This window comes from Onychostruthus taczanowskii, unplaced genomic scaffold, assembly GCF_017590055.1.
Source record: "Onychostruthus taczanowskii isolate IOZ18803 unplaced genomic scaffold, ASM1759005v1 scaffold83, whole genome shotgun sequence".
Taxonomy (NCBI): domain Eukaryota; kingdom Metazoa; phylum Chordata; class Aves; order Passeriformes; family Passeridae; genus Onychostruthus; species Onychostruthus taczanowskii.
In genome coordinates this window covers 1,269,698-1,296,580 of record NW_024506221.1, presented here as the reverse complement: position 1 = coordinate 1,296,580, position 26,883 = coordinate 1,269,698, and the positions used below count along the sequence as shown (strand labels likewise).

At 35.9% G+C, this 26,883-nt stretch overlaps 1 long non-coding RNA gene across 1 annotated transcript in view; it reads right to left on the bottom strand.

Moving 5' to 3' along the window:
• LOC121346642 overlaps positions 1-26,883 on the bottom strand; it is a 123,925-nt gene that overhangs the window by 64,331 nt on the left and 32,711 nt on the right. Inside the window, exon 2 of the long non-coding RNA XR_005954098.1 lies at positions 1,066-1,162. This is a non-coding gene — a long non-coding RNA (uncharacterized LOC121346642). The remainder of the gene's footprint in view (positions 1-1,065; positions 1,163-26,883) is intronic.

Here is a 26,883-nt window from a genome sequence, read left to right as displayed (position 1 = left end):
ATTAAGTTCTATTTCTAATGTTAAATTCCAGTTTAAGATTAAAAAGAGCATGGCTAGCTACATACTATCTGTAAATAAAATGAGTCTGTTGTGAAAAGTTCATATGCAAATGCCTATTGTTGATGACTACAACAACCATGAGTAATCAAGGGTGTAAATCTGTCTTTGTGACATACAAGAAATGCTTAGCTCCACATTTAGTACAAGGGCAAATATGAAAGTGGAAAACTTGTGGATCAGTATTTGTGAAGAACATAATCAAATCATTCCAAACACTATTTAGAGAGTTCTGTTTAGTTTAGAGGTGTTAAACCCTGTATCTTAAAATTAGCAACATCAATCCATAGAAGATACAAAAAAATTCTGTGATAAATTATTTGTCTGTTGAGAATCACTGTCAAAATTGATACTCCTAGATAATTATGTCTTTGGAAAAAGCATGGATGAACAGTTGAACAGATTGGACAGATACTGAAAGTTATTTTGTATCTGAAAATTTTTGCAAATGAAAGGAATAAATTTGATATGATGATATTCCTAAAACATTTTTATTTATGATATATACACAACTGGGCTGGGAGCATTTTGCTGTGTGGTCCACTTTTGTGCCTGAGATAACTGTTATCTACTTCTGCCATTCTTACTGTACTCTTTTGACTTTTACTAGGGTTTCTGCAATATAGATAGATCTGAGTAGGGGTAACAGGAAAGGCCAGCTCAGTCCTTGTACATGTCACATAGCTGCATCTATACTTACATAAAGTCATTTTCAGTGGCTGGATGAACCACACAGCATATCCTCTGCTAAATGAAATAGACAAAGTTGAGATTTCTGCAGACTGAAAATCTGTTGCTTTCTGCTATATTTTACTACACACCTCCAACGAAAGAAAGTGTATCTTTTTTTTATCATGATAGCAGTAAAAAATCCTAGCAGTAATAGCCACTGAATCAGAGAGTTACAGCTGAAGTTTTATGACATCAAAAGAATTACCTATAGGGAGATAAATCACCAAGAAAGGCAGGATTACTGAGCTCTAATAAAATTCTTTAATGTCCACTTACCTCTGGTCACCATGTACTTTGAGGATATTCTTCAGTCTTCCCTTACGTCCAAGCATCTTGTATTTTCTTTCCAAGTTCACATGGGACATTTTGCTGCCTATCCAGAGGGAATACAAAAATGTCAAACGAAGGTAATACAACTACCTACAAAATAACAAATGAGCAAAAGTATTTATTTAAAAAAATCCATTCTCCTATTTGTTACGCATGGCCTATACACATATAAGAAGAAAAAAACAGAGTAAATATTGAAATTTACATGATGAAAAAAATCTGATACCTCAAATAATTTTACTAATCACAATTGTGACCAAAGGTCACAGTCTCAAACCAGTTTTTGCTACTGCTATCCCACAGTCAGTTTTACCAAAAACTTAGATGATAGAATGCTCATATTATTCTTAGCTCCAGATTATTGAATCTCTTCATAATTCTGCAAACAAAATTTATGAAGCATCTATTAGTTATTTTGCTTTTGCAGTTTTGTCAAGGCAGGGGAGAAGTGACCATCAAGCATTCACAAACATTCCAGCTTTTGATTTATATGAGAAGATAAATTGATATATCTGATCTTTCAATCAAAACTACAACCTGATTTGAATACCACAGGTCACTTATATTGTTGTCTAAAATGTCAGGGTTGGTATTCACATTGAGAAGAGAACACAGAAAGACTTGCCATTGAAATATAGTGAATAAACACTTCTGCAGTGACCCAGTTCTGACTGTCTCTGATGATTCAGTACGGTCGTGGATACGTAGAGAAAAAGAAATAGGTCAAAGTCAGAGGAGGTTTGTTCCCAGGAAAGACTCCTGCATGGACAAGGGAGCATGAATTCCTTCAGACCAGGCAGGCATATGAGATTTCCACCATCCTGACCACCCAAACTAATCAAAACACATTTTTCTGCTTATTGCTAAAAGCAGTGGCATTGTAGGCTGATCTCCTAGGAAAATCATACCAAAATATCTCCGAACTAACAGTTCAAGAATCAGGTCTTCCTGCCTCTGCACATCTGTCTGAGAAAAGTACTTCATTCTCACCAAATGTTATCTTAGCCCGTCCTGAGACTCTGAGTGTACTTAAGTGATACCAGTGTTTACAGGGTACTTGCATCCCTAAGACAGCTGCAAAAGAGTGATACGACAGATCAAAGCTCTGTGGAAGTTTTCAGGTAATCCTAATCACAGCCTATTATAAGAAACACAATCCTGTCTGACACATGGAGCAAATGACCTGTAAATGAAGCTGCCTCACAAACTATAAAGACACTTCACTGTTTTCCACACAACTTTTGCTTCAGAAAATTTAGGTCAAATAGCATTTCAATTTTTTTTTTTTTTTTTCTAGCAGATTAAATTGGGTCATGTTCCTAGAGAACTGGGTCATTTTTCCTTGTAAATAAACAGTTTCATGCCTGCATATCCTTAGTTCAAAGGCTCTATTGTTTGTACTCAAAATTGCACAATTCTTTTGCTTAGCCAAGAGGCAGTGATTTTTTTTTTATATATATTTTTTTTCCAAAGGGCAGTCTTTAGCCTAACCCAGTAAGACACATGATTTTTCTCAGTACACAACAGTGAAGGTCTCTTTTCTGTCTTCCCATCAAAACACTGACTGGGGACAAAATTCTTAGCCAGTATTGATTGATTTGCTCCAGTGACTTCAGCAGAGCTGTTCTGGTTTATATCATGTGGGAATCCATGCTAAAAAAGATCAGTGTCCAGTGCAAAAATATAGAAAACTTATTGCCAATTTTTTAACACACCTCAAAATATTATTTTCACATCTATTCAGGTGAGAATAAGGACCTTTATGAAGAGAAAATGGTGCAATTCCCTGCTTGAACCTGTAAAGTTCAAGCCAAATGATCCAGCAGTTTAGTGAATTTACACAGGACGGTTCAGTTGAATGTTCTAGCAAGGGGGGAAATAAAGTCAACAACGATATACTCTTCCCTCCTTCCCTCCTTCTTTTTTTTTTTTAATTTAGGACTGTCTATGTTGTTATCATTTATGTCATCATGAATGAAAACATGGAGAAATGTCATACTGCCTAAATGAGTTTTCAAAGGATTACATACTGATCTAATTTCCAAAAATACAGACATGCATTTCAAGTTCACATAAGTGAATATGATGTAAGGTCATTATTATGCCAGCCACTCCCCACTCCTTTGTGTTCTGTATCACAGTTTTTTCCCTAATATTTATTGTCTACAACAATTTTCTCCCACTGTTCTTAATCTTTCATTGCATGTCTTATGGAAACTTAAGGATTTAAACATTTTTCCTTTTTAAATTCCCAATTCTCTTGTTCTCAAACTGGCATTGCATACATATGCCTAACAAACCCTAGAATACCTATTGTCTTTATAGGCTTAATTCTGCTTCACTATTACATCTTCACTATCACATTAGGAATGGTTATAATGCTGTGTCAAATTTCAAAGCATAGGTATAATAAGAATGTTAAAAGAGCACAAATTATAAAAAAAGTAATTTTTTTCTTATTATTGGAGTGATATTTACTATTTTTTCTGGGAAATCTAGTCCCTCTTTATTGATACTGTTTACTTTTTTATGTTCTGTACTACTGTATGTGCTACAAGAAAGACTATATTTGAAGTATCAGCAACAGACATACAAGTAAATCTTACTCTTTAGTCACAAATTTAGTCCAGTATAGTATATTATATAATTTCTGTATATGTAATACAGAGCTCCAGTCTGGTTTTCTACGGTTTTTGCAATCAAACATTTAATAGAGACATACCAACACTTGTTTTGAAAAATCCTCCCAATATGACCTAGATTTTCCCAACTTCAGAAGTACTCCAGAGGTAACCCATCATATTTTCAAGAGATTTGAAAGATACACACAGATTTCACAGCATTTCTTGACATGACAAGATTTTGCCATATTAATCTTGATATCAGTGGTTGTATGAATAATGAAGAAACTTCTGTTGGCAGCAATTTTTCTAAATTAATTTGAAACAAACTTCCAGCAGATGCACTGTGTCTCTTCATAAGTTTTGAATATCTTAAGACATTTGTTCAGTTATACAATGAAGAAAATAACTAACACCAGTGAACATTGCTTTATTCATATCAGTGAGTGAGCTTCTGAAATGCTTCTGAAAAAAAAATCTAAAATTATTGTCAAAAGAAGATTGTAGTAAAATAGCAAAATACCAAGTCTAACATTAAAAGAGTAAATGAATCCTTTTCATGTTCATTTTATGATACTGATGATTTTATTCTAGTGATTTTACTTGATTTACTTATATATGAAAAGAAAATGTGACAACATAAACATAAATAGCATGTGTAGAGTAGATAGAAGGGGAATTGCTGTTTAAGAGAAGCACAACATAGCCTGTGGAGATCTGTATCATGCCTCAGATGATCACCCACAAACAGAGACCAGGGCAGCAGCACTCTCAGGCGAGGTCCTTGAAAAGTGTTCTTCATGACACACGTTTGTTTACTTTGAAAAACAATTCCACAGTATAAAACAGATTTTGCAGTTTTTTTTCTTAATAAGATTGGGCTTTCTCATATCATGACTGTGTTGTGATGTGTACATCAGATGTGTGAGAAATAAAGCAGACAAAAAACAGAGATCTCATTCCAACAGGATACAAACCAGTACTTTTATCTGAAAAATGTCAACCAGCACCCATATAAGAAAAATAAAGAAACCAAATTCTGCACATTAAAAAGACAGAGAGGACAGCTAACCAGCCGTAATGGATAGCACTGGATTGTTTTCCAAACTTCGGGGTTCTTTGCATATATTAACTCAAATAACAACTGGTAAATTGAAAAGGCATTCTGTGAACATACCAGCTCTTCAATTTGATGCAGTGAAACAGAGTGCAAATAAATTAGAGGAGGGAGATGTAAAAGTAAAATCAAGATGAGAACCAAAAAAAATTAGTCAAAATTTTCTGCTTTGTTTATTTTTGTTTTGGGGAGGTGGAAATGTTTCTTTGTTTCTTTCTTTTTTGCTTTGTTTGTGGGGGCTGGTGATTTTTCATGAAGAGAATTGTAAATTCTGACAGTCTCATCAGAATGCAAATAGCTAGAAATGGAAATAAAGGCATAGTCAGCGAAAAAAAAGGTTAAAAATTACTTAATTAGAGATACTGACAAATATTTAAAAATAAGCTCCTGATATTATTTTTAAATTGTGGGTAATATGTAATAGGAATTATCAGATATGGGATTACATATGCAAAAAGAAAAAATATTACTTTGTTCTCCCTTGTGCTTTTAAAACTGGAAGAAGCAAGACCATAATCAAAATAATTTCAAAATATTAGAAAAGCAAAAGTATGTAAAAGTAGAATTGTATTTTAAAAAAACAAACAAATTTATCAACAAAGCAGGAGTTACTGAAAAATCAGAATGGGATGAAGCCATGGGCATAGCACAAAAATTTCAAACATTTGCTTGTGTAAGAGACAAGAATACTGCTGGAAATATAAGAAAATAAAGAGCTGGTGTGGGATACACTGGTAACTATGTAACTAATTTTTCAATTGTGAAAACACAGTGGCAATATGGTAATATTTGTGAGATTTATATGCCTATCAACACAATACTGGCCAGTGTTGACCATGACCACTATTAACCAAAATCAAGTTATTTAAATAATACTAGATCTCTATTTAACAGCCTGTCATGAAATTTGTTTTAATAGTACTTTTAGTCAACAGTCTTATCATGCTTTTACCAACAGTGTGATCAATATAAGCATTATATCTAGCCTACAATTTCACCTACCACTTCAAAAGCTTCATAAATCATCAACTTTTATAACTTCTTGATTACCTCCTAACGTTCATACAAAACAAGGATAAAAACAAAAATCACCCTCTGATGAAAGCATGCTGAGCACTTGAAAAACTTTTATTAAATGATATCCAGTTAGCAACACCCTGTTGGGCCATCACTGTGTAGTGATGATTATGGAGTGCTCTTTCGCATAAACTGAATAAATCTCATAAATTGTTGATGGAGGTGCTTTAAAATATCATCTATTGACCAACTTTACCCCAGCAACAGAATAGAATTGATTTACTTTGCCTCTCTTCTAAGAAATTTTATCCATAGCCTGGGGCTTGGGGATTGTACAGCAAACAGATCAATCCCACGTACTTTCAAGGGCTGGAGAAAGCTGTTCATGTCTGGGTTTCCTGAAAGGTCTGCATCTTGCTAACCAATTTAGTGAGGCTTGCACACAGTATGACATGAAAGGTGGATGAGGGTAGCCCATCTTTAACATCAAACAGAATTCACATAGGCACGATTAAAGGTAAAATTGTCAGGCCAATTTTTACAGTGAGGTTAGGTCTACAGGAGGCATGTAATTGAATTTCAGTTCCATTGGAGCCCCAACCTGCCTTGTGCCTTCCTTGTTCTGCCTTAGCTGTTCCAGGGAGTGGGAAAAGACAACAGGCCATGCTGCTCATGGCCCACATGATCTCTATCCATCGGACAGGCTCCTTGAGCTGTACAGCTACATCAGACTGCAACCTGATTACAGAAAAAAAAATAGAGAGATCAGAAATATCTTATGTTGCTGTTCCACTTCTACAAGGTTTGCATTATAGATTTCTTCCACAACACTTTCTGAAACTGTACAAAGCAAGACAATTTTTTTTTTTTGTCTACAGCCTTCAGTGACTTCAAAATGCCTTCAGCATTTTAATGCACTTGCCTTTAGACCTTTAGAGAAATTTTTTTTTTGCTACACTTTAGTCACCAGTGGTGATGAAAAACTGAATTGCTCTGAAGTTTTTTACAATATTATGCCTATGTCTTTCATATTTCTGTGATGCTGCTTTGCTAACATATTCTTCACCATACTGAAAAAAAAACCCATGACCAAACACTACTCAAAGTTCATTATGGTAAGATAACTGAACAAAACCAGATAAATCCAACTACAGTAAAGAGTCATATTTCTCATCAATATTGTCCTTGCAATAGCATGATATATTACTTTTGGGCGACAACTCAGGAATACAGAATACTCTTTCAGACTCAATATCTAACAAGGACCATTGGTTTCTTTAGGACTGCCAGTGCATTTGAAATTACTGAATTAGTATATGAGGTCTAAGATGGAAGTGATTTAATACCCTACTGAATGGTCTTATAAGCTCTGAGGCAGGCACGGAATTGTTTTGCTTACAATAAAACCCACAAAAGACCAGTAGAAAGTCCAAAAAACTGTGAGGCAGTTAGAAACACCTTATTAAATTCCCACAAAATTGAGGTGCACGTTGAAGCCTCTCATGGCTGTTAACTGCCCCAGACATGATATTGTCTATCAACTTGCATCCCCTGTCACACCAAATTGAGATTCTCCTTTAGCTGTGATCTTATCACAAATCTTATTCAGCCTTCCAGGCCTGGGACACATAAGAACATGATTTTCATGATTGCCTTCAATTTTACTGTATGTATAAACCATTGACCCCACAGAGTTAACACCGCCTGGTACTATAAGGGGCTTCCATCAAACAGATAATATTTTTAAATGAATTCACATCTCCAGAATTATATTTTCTGATTCACTCTTTCTACATGTACATCCAAAGTGTTCTCATTTAAGCAAAAATATTCATATATATATATTCCTACCAAGCATTTTAACAGCCAGGAACTTAAAACCTTAATTAAAATGTACTCATAAAGAAAGGAAAACCAGCTCTATTTTTCCAGAGGTATTCCTAAAATGTAACCAAACTAACAATGAGTTTTAAATTTTCTGTACTCCTTGAGCTATGTCTGCTTCTCACCTGGGAATTAATCCCTGTCTTCCATAAATATGCTCCAGATGGCTGAGGAGGGCCTTGGGAAAGCCTGAAAGGGCACTCTACAGAAGAGCTGTAGTGTCACACTCAGGAGGCACTGAAGTAGTCTTTTGTGAAACATACTGTCAGCCATTTATCATAGTACTACACATCCAGGGGAAAAAAAACAGGCAGCGAGAGAAGGAGGGCAGAAAGCATACTGCTCCAAGGTCACTTCTGCCAAACAGACATCATGCTATTTGCCATGAAAATGCTGCATGTCCTTTCCTCCTCTCTTAGTGAGATTTCTTTTTTAATTCCATAAATGTGGGTCTAAGTCTATTTCCTCAGCTATTTTTGTAGCATGTCTAAGACCGGTTCCTTTTATCCTTGTAAAGGCCAAAATATCAAGTTTCTAGAAGGATCACAGTGAAGGAAGACAAGGTTTCAGATTTTGCAAGAGGCCCAGGCATGTGGGGAGAGCACGAATATGTCTGCTGCAATTTTGTCACTGCTTGCCACAAGTCAGCTCAGTCTTTGTTTTCATTATTGTGTACACAGAAAGACTATGAGGATAAAGTTCTCAGTGTGTCCATGGTATAGGAGCAAAAAGATTCAAGTTTTCATCTTGTTAAAATGCAGATCAAAGCTGGCTAATTATGTGTAGCTAGGTACCGATGCCAAACCCTGAAAAGATGGCATTTACCAAGGAAAAGTGTAATGGCTAAACTGTTTTTAATCACATCATCTATACAAAGTAAAAAACCCAATAAACAAAAGAAGTGTCTTCTTTCCTACTATTAAACTAGTTTAAGTCCAATATAAATTCAAAGAGTTTTATATGGAAAAGAACAAAGCAAAAAGAAACATCAGCAGGTTACTTAAAAAAAACCAAACAAATAAACAAAAAACCACCAAACCCTACAGCCAGGTTTAAAATTTTGCAGTGGCTTCTGAAAAAAAAAACCTATTTTTCTTCTAATTATTTCAATAGCAGTCAAGATGTTTGGAAAATATATATTGCTGTAATAGTGCTTGTTTATAGCACGCATCTAATTAACAAAACCAAAAATTATATTTTGTCTGATTATATTTGTTTTAATTCCCACACACAGCATGTTATGGATAAGTCATTTTCTCTCTTCCTTGTACCAGGTGGATTAACCATTAGGACATTTCTTCAAGGCTGTTCAAAGATTTCTGAGTATATATAAAAACTCCCTTAACAGGTAACAAGGTATCCAAGTACCTCCTACACACTCCTTTAGAAAAATACTTCGCTCTTTAACTGAAAGAGAAGGGGAGGACTGGTGTGACAATGAAAAATTGAAAAACCAATAAAAGACATCTTGGATGATTCTGTGTTTCAGATGTAAGAGGGATATGCGTGATGTGCAGATAAAGTTTTGAATGGGTCACATTAAGTGCAGATAAAGTTTTGAATGCTTTAAGCACAGGCCAAGAACAATTCTTATCTGAATGTTCCTCAATGCACAAAAACTTTTGAATTGGTCCATTTTCTTTCAGCGCCTTCATAGCCACTGTGTAGGGTCACAATAGGACAAATAGGAGGACATCTCTGCATGCTCAAACCTTTCAGAAATAAGCTTAAAGGCAGAACAAATAGTTGTCCATTTACCCATATACTAACACTTAACTGGGTTTTCTTGACCTTAATGTTTTCTTAACATAAGCTCTCTTTCCCAAAATTACTCAGTCACTAATTTTATCACATAAGCTGTGTTCTTTCCAACTTGCAGATGGTGACATGTAAATGCAGCAAGAAGCATTTTGATCTGTTGCTCCACTTATTCTTACAGCCTTGTGAGAGTATTAAAGGGACCCCATTATCTGAAAAGGTGGCAGATCAGTGTAGAACTGACAAAGAACCACTCTGAAATTTGTGTCAGAGAAATGTGATGCTTAGTGGGAAGAAATTCTTTTAGTGTACATGTGATCTTTGCCTCCTGGATTAATATTGGGAATAAGGCTGACTAACATTCTCTAAACATCACAGAAATTCTCTCCAGTTTAGTTCATTGCAGAGAACTTGTTCAGGAGGGAACAAAACATATCCTCTAGGTCTCTGCCTGGCACAGCACAAGAGTAAAGAAAATCCAAAGAACAAAATGAGAGCTTTAAGTGTCAACACTCCCATCTTGTGGCAGCTGAAGAAAATGCATATGTCTGAGTAAAACTGGAAAAATAGTTTCAGGTAGATAGTTTATAAACATTAATTTACTTGAAAAGACATTTTCTTATATGTCGTTATCCAAACTGAAACTTAAAATTACCTGCATTATATTCAGAGAAGGAAGGATGTGGAAATTTTTTCATTCAGCCGCAACAAGTTAATAACTGTAACAAATTCCTAATTGCAGGAAGTCAAAAGGATGAAATCCACTTTTGTGATATCTAGATTCAAAATATCCTGAATGAAGGCAGAGATGTGATGGAAGTCCAGAGGCTAGTGGGCAGTAGGTAGTGCTAGAATTTAAGGACACTTAATTCACAACTTCTGGATGCAATAGGTACAATTCTCCTCTCCGTGACTCTATGAACCTCAGAAGAAGGTGCAAGTCGCACTTTTCTTGGATATTCAAAAATATTTTTCTTCTTTATTTACTAGTTACCTACATAAAGCCAAAATGAAGAGCATATGACTGATACATCTTATTAGAGGTCCTATATGGTTCTTATGTTAGGTACCTTCTTCCTTACACAAATCACTGCTGGATGAACTTGTTTCCTCTATCATTTCCTTGCATCCATAGAAATTCTAAGATAGTATGCATCCCAATCCTTGATTAGAATCTCAAAGTAAACTTAATTTATGATGTGTGCTAATGCCAACAACAATATGAGAGTACTCCTGTGCTGTTTGGAAGACACTGAGACTGAGACTTTAATATTTGTCCATAAGAAATTCCTGGAAAACACCAAAGATGAAGTTTCAGAAAATAAAGTTCTCAGTAGAAATTCATCTGGAAATGGGGTTGTAAAGTTGAAAAAGATGACAATTACAGAGATTATGAGTCAGATATTGTCACCTTAATAAGAATTAAATATGCAAGAAAAAGCTTTCCCAAGATGTTTGAACACCTTTTAAATATTCTGATTCACATGAAAAACCCAAATATATAGACTGAAAAGATCTAAGGAATGTTGAGGCTCAGACTCATAAAAACTGTGGGCTTTTCTCACCTTTAAGATCCATGTCACTGAAATGAGACCAAGGCCCAGCCTACTGAAGTAGAAATGGGATTTCTAGGAATTACCTTATTCATGCATGTAGCAAGGGTCTATGTCGTACCGAAGTAGAAAGGAAAAAACATAGTGAACCCTCCTGCAGGTCACCAGTGTTTTATAGCAGGTGAAATTGGCCTTGAGAGTGAGCTGATTGATTAAAAGACATAACATTCAAAGTAGAAAATGCACAAAGTGCATTTCAAAGCAAACCAGTCAGAAGGACTCTGTTCACTAACAAACCTGCTGGTAAAATGTCTCAACAGAAGTTCTCACCTGAGGTTCCTATCACAGGAATAGCTACTCATCAGGTGAATGCAGTTCTCTGCAAGTTTTCTTATAAACCAGACCTCCAAAGCAGGGTTAAATTATGAGGGAGCACAAGACGGAAGTCAGAGTCTGTCAGCCTCAGGTGAATAAATGCCGCAATTATGGTACACAGACTGTAAAAATGGAGACAAGACACAAGAAGAACAGCAACATCTTCCACTCTACACTACCCTGTAAGTACACAGGTCAAAATACCTGGAAGTGATTAGCAGCTTAGGTTAGCACCTCAATTTGGGTTTTTTTATTTAGTTTGAGGGGGAAAAAATAAAGAGGATTCTTCATTCTAGGAATAAGGTGTTCAGTGCTTATTAAAATGTGTCTCATAACAAACCGTGAGTGAGGGATGTTCACCGTAGTCAAAAGTGAGTGAGAAGTGTACCTTTGCAATATGAAGATGAAACATATTTTGGTCTGTATTAACAACAGTGTGACCAAAAAAACTGATGCAAATGATGACACTGCAGTACTAGAAACCTGTAATGCTGCTTGTGGAATAGTGGGTTTAGTTTTATACATCTAACCTTTAATGGCTTCAGACTGAAAGGGAGTTGGTTTATACAAGACATTAGGAAAAAAAAATTGTTTCTTGTGAGGGTGGTGATACAGTGGAACAGAGAAGTTGTGTCTGCCCCATCCGTAGAAGGGCTTAAGGCCAGGTGGGTTGGGGCTTTGAGGGCCAAGTCTGTGTCCGAGGAACGCAACAGGGAGGTTGGAACTAGGTGCTCTTCAAGGGCCCTTCCAACCCAAACCATTCTATCGCTATGATTTTTAAAAAGTGGTAGTGATTAACCTGGGAGAATCTAGAAGAGGACAAGCCACTAAGGTGATCAAGGACTGGAGAACCTGCTGATAAGTGTATCTGAGGGGACTCCTTGCATGCGTGCGTGAAAAAGAGGGGATCTGATTGTAGATTCCCCTAGTGGAAGGTGCATTCTAGCTTTCTCATCAGAGAAAGAGAGATACATAAGGGGAAAAGATAAGGGTCAGAAATTGTACCTAAATACTTTTTTAAATGGTTCTCTGTGGTAGTGCTGAAGGACTGGAAGAGATTGCTTGCAGACATTGTGGACTTTCTTAGGGATTGTGAAACTTAGTTGGACATTGAGTCATACACTGAGATTTGGTGTGAGTTGTGCTCAGACCCACAGAGGTCCCTTTCACCTAAATTTTTCTACAACTGCATATTTTAAGAGCTGAGGCACAGTGTGGTGAGAAATGTTGGAAACAGGATAGAGCTTAAGTCATAGCAGGGAAATTTAGCTGCAATATAGGTACAGCATCTTAAATGCAATTTGCACAGCTGCCAGCCTGGTCCAACTACCTGTAAGATCAGCAGAAATAATATCAACTGTACTCAACATGATAACACTAGCCCAATGTGATAAATGTCAAAGATAAACTGTAGCTAATCATTTACTTGCTGACTATAAGTTAAGAATGAAAACTTAACAATTAAAGTGGTTTTATGGTAAACAGAGTCAGTGAAGCTTTGCTTCAGAAAAATTTGTATTTATTTTTTCACTTGTATAAATCAAGACACGTCTTTCCTACCCTCACCAGGAAAAGAATCAGCAGTGTTGTGGCTGTCTGCAGGACTGGCCAGCAGCCATCTGCTACCAGAAAAAAAATGTGTAGAAAATGGGTACTGCTTCCACTTTGTTCTGGGGACAAAATACCTGGATTCCATTCAGCTGTTGTATGTGTAAAATCCATAGTAGCATTCTTATTGGTGAGATTTTCTTCAGCTTCTAAATGTGGTTGAAATTGGGTAGTAATTTCAAATCCTAAGGTATATGCCTTATTGAGTAAGAAGTCTGGAATGAATGCACCCTTTGCATCAAACTATAATTACAACCAAAATCCCTCCAAAAGGAAGTCTTCTGATATAAATTGACTTTAGCTTACACTGATGAATATTAAAAAAAAGAGAGAATTCTCCAATCACAAGTCAGTCACAAAGATGTTATAATAAAAAAGCACAGATTTCATGGCAGACTACATGACTAATTAAAATAATGGGACATAAAAAGAAAATAGCTTTCACTTAGCCATGTAAAAATGATTCTGTGTATGAAGAAACAGCTGAATGAAATTGCTGTTCTGCTAAAAACATGATATATGGGAAAGTCTAGATAAGAACATTCTCTAGTTCTTTCTTTCATGATAGCAACATTTTAATTTATTGTTTGAGATATGCATCCAAAGAAAAGCCATTTAGTTTGCTCTTTTTGAATACGTAATTTTCATAACTAATTCACACACTTAAGCTTCATCATATTTTTATCCAATGTTATCCACACAAAAGTAATATTCCATCCCCCTGTAAGGAACTCTTGTTCTGGACAAGGAAAAGTAAAAATGCTGTCAAAAATCAGTGTGCCTCATATCTGTATCTAAATATCTGTACTAACATATCAACCTGAATGGGATTAGCATAAATTAACATACTTAGCACTTTTAAATAGAAGCCACACAGCAGTCTTGTCTTAAGAAAAATATTTCTTTTAAAAGTTTGGAAAAGGCAGTTTGGGATTCATGGATTTGCTTTGTATCATTCCAGATTATTTCTGTTACCCTGATATTATGGATACAGTCATACTAAATAATGTACATGTCCCTTATTTCTAAGATTTCTTTTCTACATTGCAGAACTATCTTGCCACCAAAATTAAGCAGTGAGATATATTGTGAATGAGGTTCCACAGTAAAATCTATCCTGTGAGTTTCCTACAATAAGATGAAACTATAATTTGTATACCAGTCAAATATCTCCTATGTATAATGACATTTAAAAAATGTTTACAAATAAATGCTTGTACACATATGGTGCTTAGCATCTCCCCATACATATCTACAATTGTGTGTCTTCTGTGTTACATGGTAGTGTCATTCTGTACCAAAATGCCTTATTTGTAACATGAATGGAACTTTCTTTCTCTTCTGTCGGAAGCTTCCACAGATGAAAATGCTTTCTGAAACAATTTCTGATGCATAATGTTTCTTTATTTTCTTGGTGTATGACACTGATCTATACTTATATCTGTTGTTCTTTTGCTGATAAAGACTGAGACTTTGCCCTTCAGTTTCAAAAGCAAAAGCTTTTTTAAATGTTTAAAGTACAAAATAGAACTAAAATTAGTATTTAGGGCCTCTAATGGAATTTTGAATCAATAACTCAAAAATTGAGGCTTTTTTCTTCTCTTATGTTAAACAGCTCTCTCCATAATGGACTCTATCCAGCAGGACGCTAGATATCTTTAACTATAATTAAAAACTCTGGCAGGAGAACATTGCTGAGAAGATTTTCTAATGGATTTCAACATAAAATACAAGATGAAGACAGTTCATCTAGCAAATCTGATTCAATGCAACGTAATTTGAAGATTATGATGGAAAGATTGTTCTGCACATATGTAATATCATAAGCAACAATGATTCATTGCAGTAATTTATTATCATCACCAATATTACCACAAATAAACTAGTGCTGTAGAATGTGGCTTGAAAGATGATGCAATTAGGATGCTATTCAGTAACTACTTTACACTATTTTACAAACTAATGAAGTTACCAAAACAGTTCCTTCTACGAATAGCTGCAAATACCAGGACAGATCTAAAGCTGGTTTCAATGAGAGTAAATGTTTGGAGGTCATCTGAAGACAGAGTCATACATAGCGTTATATAAAGTATTTTTCAAATATCTACAGCAGAATGGGACCCTGGATGTTGGAATAACCTTAATGTTATTATTATGGTTTTAAGGCTCATCTCACTCTTTCTACACTATTTTAGTATTAGGTCAGCAATACTTCCATGTTAGCACAGCTACAGTCAGATACCTCAAATGGGGTATCCTGAACACTTAGGAATTTAAATAAAATTTGCATAATCTGTTCAGAATTAGGTAATTAGAAATGTCTAGAGTTTCAAAATCTTGACATGGCAATTTTTATGATAAGCAATTTAAATTCATTTTAATTAAATCAGAATAGGAAAATCTTCAGTTAAAATGAGTTACACATCCTCTATTTACTACCATAAAAATATTTATCTAGGCATAGTATGGACATCACACTAAAAAGCCCTCAGGAAAAGGGAGAACAGACCAATGGATGAGTTCAGCTTTCCAAAAATCACATTTTTCTCTTGTCTAAAGTAGCACAAAAAGAACTTTCCAGAAGTGTCTTGAAGAGCCCTACAGATCAATTATTCACACAGACTGGAAAAATGCTTTATACTGTGTATTGTCCTCTACTGATAAAGAAATATGACACACACGGTCACTGCAAGTGCCTAGTAGATTATTCCTCTGAAATAAATGGGGTTTTTTTATTATTTCAAGAAGGGTAAAAAATATTCAAAAGTAGGATGGGTATGAAGAGTTTAAAAAGCATATCTAAGGTGGGATCTCTGTAACATTCAGGTACATAAAGTTCTGATCCTGAAATAATAGAGTTCTTTCTCACTTAAAAATTACAGCTGTCACAGATCTAAGTTCTCCAGGATTATGTATGACATATTCCATTGATCTTGGACTGCTCTCACCAATTTTGAAATATGTGCAGCCAAAAGAACTGCTGCAAATTTCCCTTCCTTGCTCTGTTTCTATGCTATGTGAGATTGAAGAAGGGTGAGGAAAAGGAAGCATTTACCATGTCTGACACTCAGTCTTTAGCAGAAGAGTCGTATCTCCTGTTCCGGAGAGAGGTATAAAATCAAGTACAGTATTCTGGATGCAGTTTAGCAAATGATGTGGGTATCATTATCATGGAGAATTTTATAAATCAAGCCACTGAACACACGATATTTCAAGCTACAGCCACAAGGTAGCAGAATAACTTTAATTTGAGCTACTTTTATGACGTAATGATTGTCCAAACAGATAAGAAAGGCACATATTAAAAAAAAAGAAACCACCACACATAGCCCTGTCCTCCCACTCTTAAAAAACAGCCCCAGACATTCCTTAATGACATTTATGGTAGCATTCAGCTGTGCCTTGAAGTTCAGTGAAAGGAAAATCAGGGTAATGTGTAACACAATCTCAATAAAGATAAAGACTTAAAATTTATTTCACAACCCAGGAACTACAGTTCTTCTCACTTTAAAGTCTTATGAGAGAAACAAAGATTTTGGAGTTGAATATCACTATCAAGCAATTTTGTTGCAGAGTTCTAAGTGATGACAGTTACCTTATTGTCTGTGCTTGTGTAATATATTGTAGAGTGAAAAAAAATACTTTCATTTAATTTTTTTTTTTCTCCAACCTTATGTTGTCACTGCACTTCAAGAGTAGGCTTCTTCAAGGGTTTAAACTCTGAGACAATTCTGAACTTTAGTATTTAGTGACAGATTTTAGCCCCCATAGAGAGCATTATTAAAACCTTCACTTTCATGGACAGAAGACAATTCTTCAACATATTAAAATCATGACATTTGATACAGGATTCCAAACTCTTAACTTATAAACTTGTTAAACAGTTTTTCCATATTTTACTAATTTATTGGCATCTTCCCCAGTTCCCATGACCTGGAGTGAACAGGCCATTAGTTTTATTGTGTTATCAATCTCCATGGGGTCTCATGAACCTCTCACCTACAGGAAGGAAAAATTGCTGAGATTTTTTTACTGATTATTTCTCATGTGCAGTCTTTGGGCATAGCCAAATGGGCCAATCCAAGCTGATCCTTGTGGTGATGATGTTTCAAATGTATTACACGTAGGATAAAAGTCCTTCCATATTATTTGCGCATGATGGCAAGCAGAGAGCATGGGGAGCAGATGGGCAACAGGATATAATTAAAGAACTCATATGAGATTAACTCTGAGGAAAGTAATAGGGAATTAAATTTTAATTATTTATTAATTGTTAAATGCTAATTATTCCTGGAATAATTAGCAGCTGGAGATAATTTTAAAATATATATTGCTGTTTCTTAATGTGATTTCCCATGGATATATGTATCAGTTTGATCCACTGTTTACAGGGAGGATGAGATTAAGCACTTTTGTCTCACGTAGGGAGGGGGACATTCAGGGCTAGGAATCCCTCAAGACAAATTCAAAAATCTTGATACGTGGTAATGTCATTAATATGTCAAGAACCATGAAAACACTGCTCTTTTTCAATTATAATTAGAGTAAACTTAAATTAATACCTGAACTTAAATTTAGGTATTTTTAAATGTTTTCATCCTATTTGCTGAGTCACTACTGTGCCATGCTTCACAAAACTTACAGAAAGAGTTGAAAAGTTTTGTTTAGTCATGTACTTTACTTATGTTATCATTTCTTTACAGAAAATCAGACACTTTCATTTTATCAAGGCTGGCCACAAAAATGGAGGAGAAAGTTAGAAAACCTCCTTTTATTGGCTGGTTGGCAGAGAAGAGAGATAAAGTGGTGAAGGATTATACTAACCAGTCTAGGAAATAAGGAAATTACTGTTGATTAAATGCAGATGCTGAAGAAGAAAGTCACAGCTAATCATACCAACTGAATACTGCTTTACAAAAGAAAAAAGACATGACCTCCACTCACTCATCATTTACTTTACTGCCACGATTCCTCATGCATAAATACTACAGTGAAATTACTTCAGTGTTCCACAAATGTTTCTACACATAAACATGGTGTTAAAAGGACGAAATAGAACTGCCTATTTATAAAAATAGAATAAATCACAAATAGAGGAATTAAGGCCATGAAACATCAGAATGCTGCTAGACATTAATAACTGAAAAGAGAATAAAAGAAATCAATTAAACATGCAGAATGCAGAATAAGCATTAAAATAAAATTTATATTAAAAGAGATCAACTTAATAATAAAGTATAGAGTTAAATATAAAGTTTTGAAGTAACATGGCCTGATTGAAATAGAGTCTATATTTAGACTTGGTCTTTATGATTACTAAAAGACCAACCAAGATGAAATCAGAATTCTCATTGATTTCAAGATATTTGGAATAGGTTTCAGAAAACAATTAAAGTCAACATACATTTTCTTGTAAGTTTCAAATATTAAAACTCAACTATTCAATGTTTCAGGAAAAAAAAAAAGTGTAAAAGACACATGAGCTTTTCTAGAATTTGTTCTTGCTTATACCAGATGAACCAAATTAATTGATCCTTTGAAATGCTCATAAATCAATGAATTCTCACTCCATAATACATGACACTGTTTTTCATACCAGACAGAAAAGTTGCTAAAGGGTTTATGGCATGCTATCAGAAAGGCATCCAAAATAATATATCACTGGCCACATGTTTTCTGTTTGGAAAGCCTTCAGTGTGTTGTTCATGGAGCTGGCAGGGACTATTTGGAATACATTTAGAGATAGACAGAAGATAGGTAGATGAATAGATGATAGATAGATAGATAGATAGATAGATAGATAGATAGATAGATAGATAGATAGACAGATATCTTACTGCCAAATATATTTGGAATGTAGTCCCACAATTTAATCTGTATGGGCGTATCCTTCTGTCTGCACTGATTTTCACTGTAAAGGAACTTATCCATATGTATTTCTGTTTTGGCTGGAAAAATGTTTTTCTTCAAAATAAGCATTCATAATGCTACCAAAATTCTCTAATCCTTCTATTTTAAATGTCCCAGTGAAGATATCTGGTATTCAGAGAAGTCTGATTGCTCACTCTGGACAAGTGAAGCCACTACAAAGCATAGAGATTCCTATATGAAAATCTTCCAAGAATCTTCAGCTTAAACTTTCTAGTAGTTCAATTATTCTTCACGTGGAGACACAGCGATGCAATGGCATCAATATCTTTAGATGGAATATTAAATTTTAAAGAATGAGGGACTATACATATTTGCGGTACATATTTATTTTTCAGCTATGGAAAAAATATATATATGGTACAGGGAAATTATCTATTGTATTAGTAAATATTAAACTTCAATCCCTAAAATATAGGAACATTATCTGGTCTATAACAGTAAAAGTCCGTTGGGCCCACACTCTGGTCTCTACTTGGGCTGGCTGACAGGCGAATACCTGAGTATACGTAAGAGCATGACAAGGATATATACTGTCCCTCCTTAAAACCTGAGAGTCTTTCCAGCTCTTCATGAGATAGAAGTGGTTTCTATACAGTTTGTAATCTTTAATGAATTTCCATTCCATCAAGTTTTCCATTTTGCTCTTGAATCCATGTAGACTTTTTATTATTCACAATACCATTTGCCAGGGAGTTGCTCTCATCAGATATTGCATGAAGAATTCTCTTCTTAACTTGTTTGAAACTGAGTCTAATTGGTTTCCATTTATTTTCTCTCTCCCGTTCCACTGCCCACCCTATATCCTACAGTTTTATCTATATCATCATCAACTACAGTACACAGCATTATCAGAACTGAATTAACAGTACATAAGATCTATGCAGCAAACATCTTATTTTACATAGCTCTTAAGGACTAATTGCTCTCATCTTTTGGAGGTATAAATCAAGATAGCTTAACACTACGCCAGTGTACATATCTAAACATTCTAACTACCCCTAAAACTGGCTGCTTCCTAATCTATTAATATGTACCATTTTGTAATAGCTGTAAAAATGAAATGGAATATCCCCTTTGACAGGAAAACTTCTGATTCCTTTTCAGTTATTTCAACAGAAATATAAATGAAAATATATGAGAATTCATTCTGCAAAAGCGTAGCAATTCAGTGACTGATGACCTTACTCCTCTACCTTAATAATCCATAGGAACAGCAGTGTATTAAACAGAAGCTGGAGAGAAATTAATTTGTATGATGAAGTGGGGAAGTCTCCAAACCCAAAATTACAGAGCCTGATAAACACTGAAGAAGTTGGATCCTGCCAACAAGAAAACACTAAGCCAAATGTTTTATTCTTCAAGTTGATATTTCAGCTAAAAATCTATGATCATTTGGGTTGTTTCCCCCAAACTTAATGTTTCTATTTGCATCAAGATCTTTACATCTTTGTTGCATAGGAAATAAGTGTTCTGAGGACATTTCAGATCCAAAATACGTCTGTTTAGCATACAATTTTCCTAATGTCTGGAAATATTCTCCATTGTTTTTCAGGCCAACAAAACAGGGAGACATTTTCTATTCCAGAAAACAGCATTAACAGTGTAAGCAGGGAAAGGATAGCATTATACACAAGAACTGAAGGAAGTGGGGAAGGGGAAAGCACAGAAGGAATTATCTTGCCCTACTGTGAGAGTCTTCCTGTTGTACCATATTAAAATTTCTTACCTATGAAAACAGAAATCTATTTTGACTAGTACCTGGCTAAGCAATACTTTCAATAACACCAAGACTGGATTTGAAGCTAATTTTATTTTTGGCTTATGTATGGTTTTATTTCCATTTTACAAAACCCATAGATTTTTGCCTAGGCTATCTAAACCAAGTTGCCCCCTTCTAGCACATCTAGCTAAAAATCTCTTGGTCTGATAGCATGGTAAGCAACCGAAACTGTTTGATCTGGCAGAGATGGAAAATTAATTTAGAAAGCAGCAAAGATAAATTAGTCTGCTAGAGAGATCAGAGAGATCAACAGCTACCTTCTCACACATAGCCTGTTCCAGCTCCTGTTTGGAGCCAATGGGAAACTCAAATTGCGTCAGCTGCAGAGAGATAAATTTTTCTGTCAAGTAAATCATCGGCTTTTGAATTTGTGCCTAAATATGGACTTCATGATGAGAAGAATATCTCTGATGCTGAAATCTTACCAGATTCTCCCAACAGATAGAAGCAGAAAACTCTCAAAAAGTCTTGAAAATATCTAAATTCTAAGACAGGATTACTGTCATTTAAAACCTTTTGTACTCCTATTAATCGTTTATGCTGTTTTTTCATTAGCTCATAGCTGCCTTCACATGGAGATTTTTGTCTTGATCTATCCCAAACCCACTAAAGTCAATGAAACAAACAGCTGAGTTATCTCTAAAATTTCCATTTCACTTTTTAACACCCTTTATATTACAAAATATTACTCTATTCTTAATTATTCAGATGTATAGATAGTATTCTCTGATGTCTTGGGGAAGAATTTCAGTTTGTTTATTACATTATTGTATTGTGCAATTTTTAAACCTGTTCCTGTAAAAATAATGTGAAGTCATTGAACCAGCTGATGCATTTTCACAATGCACCTATTTCTTTTATAAATAGGACTAAATCCTCCATTTGTTAGCAGAAATGAGTTCTCTCCAGAAACCCTGAATTCCAATATGAATTCTAAGTGTTCTCTGTGACACCACTGATCCTTAAATCTACCAAAGCAATTTTTTATAAAGCATCTTGCAATTTATATTCACTATTGTATTTGTTTATAGCCAGCATGCTCTTTTTTATGTCATTCTTTTTCTTTCTTATTGACTGCAGTAGTTCCAGTTTGCTCTTCAGAAAACAAATCATAAACTACCATGTGTCACCTCAATGTTACTTACTAATTGTAAAATCTTTGTCTTTGAAGACAAATTATCTGTCTTGAAATACTTCACTCAGTATTTTGTGGTTTTTTCAATCTTTCATCACACTCAGAGTCTCTAGTTTTATTATCCTGAAATATAAAAACACATTTAGGTTATTAACCTCTGCTTTAAGACAAGCCTACTGCTATTGCTCAAAATACAGGTTATTAAAAAAAAAGAAAAAGAGGTCACCTCAGACTAAGGCCTTGGGCAATGTTATTTCAGAGAAGAATGTTCTGCCTCCGCTCTGAGAGCAGAAATGTACCTTTGCAAATGTACAAATTACTCTGAGAATTATATGTGAGATTTACACATGCAAACCTCTGGAAGTTCAACAGTGTAAAGTGAAAGATCCTGCGCCTGGGTCAAGGCAATCCCAAGCACAAATAGAGGCTGGGTGGAGAATGAATTGTGAGCAGCCTGAGGAGAACTTGGGGGAGTTGGTGGACAAGAAGTCCAACATGACCCAGGAATGCATACTTGTAGCCAGAAAGGCAAACACATCCTGGGCTGCAGTTAAAGCAGCATGGCCAGGAGGCTGAGGGAGCCAATTCTGCCTCTCTGCTCTGCCCTGGTGAGATCCCTCCTGGAGTGCTGCATCCACCTCTGGCACTGGATGCCGCAAAGAAGCAGACATACTAGTACAAGTCCAAAGAGACCATGAAAATTATCACAGGGCTGGAGCAAGTCCCCTGTGAAGGGAGGCTGGGAGAATGGGGGCTGTTCAGCCTGGAGGAGGCTCTGGAGAGACTTTATAGGGTCTTTCAGTAGCAAAAGAGGAGGCCCCCTTTTGCTACAAGAGAGCTGGAGAATGACATTTTAAAAGGGCTTGTAGTGATAGGACAAGGGGGAATGGCTTCAAAAAAAAAAAAAAGAGGGAAGGTTTAGGTGATGTTTCAGTTGACTTTTATAGTTGCAAAACTAAAGGTAAGGGGGAAAACTTTTTGAAATATTATCCCCAAATTCCTTTTTCATCAAGAAAGCAAGGATAAGTACTAAATGGTAGACCACAGGGACAGTTCACAAACACTATATTCCTTGTCATAGTCTCATCATGGTGATTATTAAGATCTGATTAGAGAGAGCTGCCTCTGCCTGAATTAAGGTGTAAATGAGACCATATGCCAAATTCAATAGTATAGATTTTGTTTAACAGTAAAATGAGAGGTAGAGAAATCAAGAGAAATAGAGAAGAGACAGGGGGAGGGAGAGTGAGAGAGAGACAGATCCATACGATTGTGGACTCAGCAGTGTCCTATTGGTTCTACTTTACTCAGGGCGTATCAGTGGTGGGGAGCCTGAGATGGTCCAAAACTTTTCAAAATATGTTTTAGCAAAAAAAGGAATTCATGATCATCGGCTATAGAGTTATCTTGTTCTTATTCATCAGTTAAATGATTTCCTCTCCCCTAATCCTAATTAGTCCACATGCTTAGTCTTTCAATTCTTCGGGTCTGTGGGTTATGAGTTGGTGACCTATAAATTCTGTGCTCTTTCTATCCATTACCAGTGATATATATTCTTCTCCCCCAGCTTTGCTAACAACCCCATAGCTCTGAGCTAGCACTCAGATAATAGTACGTCCTTTATCTTATCTCAAGTTCCCACTCTGGGGGCTTATCCTACAGTCTAGGTTCCAGGTACACATGGAGGCCCATTTGGGGAGACTTCAGTGGTCACTGGTGATCACACAAAGATTCTGCCCTATAATGCACAGTGAACTTTTTTTGACCAGTGAGATGCATATGAACAATTGCTTCTTTACACAATTTGCCAACTTTGAGTCAGGTTTCACTGGTCAGAAAAAAAAAAAATTACTAGTCTAAATTCTCTGAAAAGTCAATTCCATGATTGGCTGACACATAAAGTGTTTTTTAAAAAAATAAAAATAAACAAAAAATTAGTCATAAAACAAAAAAAAACAGACACAAATAAAAACAAAGTTAGAAAATAAATGGAATGTAAAGGTATCTTAACGAATAAATTAATACCATAATGATATACAAAAGTGCTTCCTTTAGTTCTAACATTCTTGATGTATATGTCTTAGATAGACCATGGGCCTGATGCAGACTATCTCTCCGTTATTACTGTCCTCTTACATACTAAGATCCCTCACAGAAATTCTGAAACACTTATTGAAAAAATGTATCCAAAGCAATATATGAGAATGTCTGCATGTTAACATAAGTCTGCCTCCAAATCAGGCAAAAACAGTCATCTGTGTAACAAAATTCATACCTGAGTAGTGGGCTTCAGCTCTCACCAATAGTTTACCATCTTTTCATCCTTTACATTTAGATGTGGAACATGGTTTTCTAGATTACAATTATGTAAAACATGATCTGTTTTCTTCCTTTGTTTTTAATATCAAACTACACTAATAATTATTTAAATTTTTGGATCTTTTAATTTTTTCCTTGCAGACTCCTTTGTTTTATTTATAACAAACAAACAACCCTTTATTCATTTGTTTATTCTGCTTTTTTATTTGACTGCTGAAGTAGTCCATACTTGACTCATTTAATTTCCCACATTTTCTTCAGAAAGGCAGGCATCTTAAATGTTTTCAAATACTTATGGTCTTAACTGCCCCCTACCCATTTCTACTTTGTGATTCTACTTCCCTCAAAACTCTTCTATTTTTTTATTGTTTCCTAGATCTGTTTCACTACTTAATATAATTTTCAGATAACCATCTGCTTACTTGAGACAGTGCTTCCTTCCAGTGTTCTCTCATTGTATATATTAGCCCTTGTGTCTTCACTTCCTTTCCCATTCATTAATCAGTACCTGCACAGATTCCAGCTACTACTTAATTTCACTCAAATCCCCATGATTTTCATGTAGCTATTTCCCTCAAAATCATTGAAGCAACTTATGTTGACCCTAAATCCCTTCAGTGCATCACTTTTAGTTTATTTTTGCTGGTGATACCATTCACTTAATTTAAAAAAAAATTAGGAAAAATATTTACTATCTTCTCCATTGAAGATAGAGTCATCAACAAAACTATTTCTACTGCATGCATTATTTTGTTGTTGCTTGGTGTTGTTGCTGTTTACCAGCTCTTAAGAGCCCTGCTGGAATCCCAGCTCTATGTTGTTTACAAACATGGAAGAAAATTACAATCCTGCCTGAAAATGTCTTGCAGTCTACAGGAACCAACAGACAAAAAGAGGCAGATGAAGCAGTACAGGCAACAAAGATACTGTCTTATCATCTTGATATTCTGCACATCAGTAACATAACTAGTGCAGAAGATTTTTTTGGAAGCATCACAGATAAAAAAAATAAATGCATTTAGCTGGAGAGAGAAACATTGCAACCTTGGGGATCTCCTTCCAAATGCAAGAAGCAGGATGAAAAAAGATCTAGCAGTATTTGAAAAGCCAACAATGGGACAATGACAGCCAATGGAGCATGTAAAAGTGGGGAGAAATGCCTCAACTCCAGAAGAGATAACAGATAAACTGATGTATGGGGATGCAGGTGTACTAATCTGCCATTCTAGCAACTGAAACTCAAATTCCTGATGAAAAACTTGTGTCATCCTGCTTTTCTTCTACAGGTTTTAAGTGCTAGTTTTGTAAGCAAGGTAATAATTCGATATGCTATTGACACTTCACATGAAGTTTGGCTTATCAGTTCTTGAAGCATTCAGTTGTATATAAATTTAATATTTACTTAATAAAGGCAAAACAACACTAACAATTAACACTGGGTTCATCACATCCCAGTGCTGCATGTTAGGAAAAGACAAGTCTCCGCACTGCAGCCAGTGTTTACTTTCAGAATGGATTTGCTCTCATGTGTTTCGCACAATATTTACATGTTTCTCTTGTCCACCCTTTTCCAGTAAGCATTTTTTTCTGTTTCCTCTTTCTTAATGAATTGCTTGTCACACTGTAGCATTTTTTTTAAATTTCAATTTAAACAAAGACATACAATTTCATCCTGCTTAAAACACCCTGTGGTGGTTTGACCTTGCCTGGACACCAGGTGCCCTCTACAGCCACTGTATCATTTCACTCCTCAGCAGGACAGAGAGGAGAAAATATAACTAAAGTCCATGGGTCAAGATAAGGACAGGGAGAGACTCAACAATTACCAAAAGAGAGAAAAGAGATTCCACTTGGGGAAAATTAATTTAATTTACTACCAATAAACTCAGAGATGGATAATGAGAAAACTAAATCTTAAAACACCTTGCCTTCCCTCTTCCAGGGTTCAGCTTTGCTCTGATTTTCTTAATTCCTCCATCCATAGCAGTGCAGGGCTATAGGGAGAAGAGGCTGCCATCAGTTGCAGTCAGACATATCATCTCTGCTGCTCCTTCCCCTCAGACGGAGAACTCCTCCCACTTACTCTGCTCCAGCTTGGGGCTCCTCCCACAGGAGTTCTCTATTAACTTCTCTAATGTGAATCCTTCCCATGGGCTGCGATGCTTCATGAGCTACTCCAGCATGGGTCCCTTCAACAGACTGCAGTCCTCAGGAACAGGCATGAGTCCCCTATGGGGTAACAGGTAATGCTAAAAAACCTGCTTCACAAAATTAATCTCCAAGGGTCCACAGGTTCTCTCAGGAGTGTGCCCTAGCATGGCCTTCCCACAGGGTCTTCATGGGCTGCAAGTGGATCTCTGCTCCATTATGGACTTCCTTGGGCTGCAGGGATACAGCTGCCTCACCACGGCCTTCACCATGGCTGCAGGGGAATCTCGGCTCCTGCTCCTGCAGCACTTCCTCTCCCTCCCTCTGCACTGACCTTATCTGCAGAGTTGTTTCACTTATTCCCACTCATCAATTCTGACTGCTGCTGTTGGTATTGGACTGGGGTCCTTCCCCCTTCTTAAGTACTCCAGAGGTGCTACCACCATCGCTGATGGCTGAACCTTGACCCATGGCCTGGTTTTGGAGCCAGTTGGCACTGGCTTCATCACACATAGGGG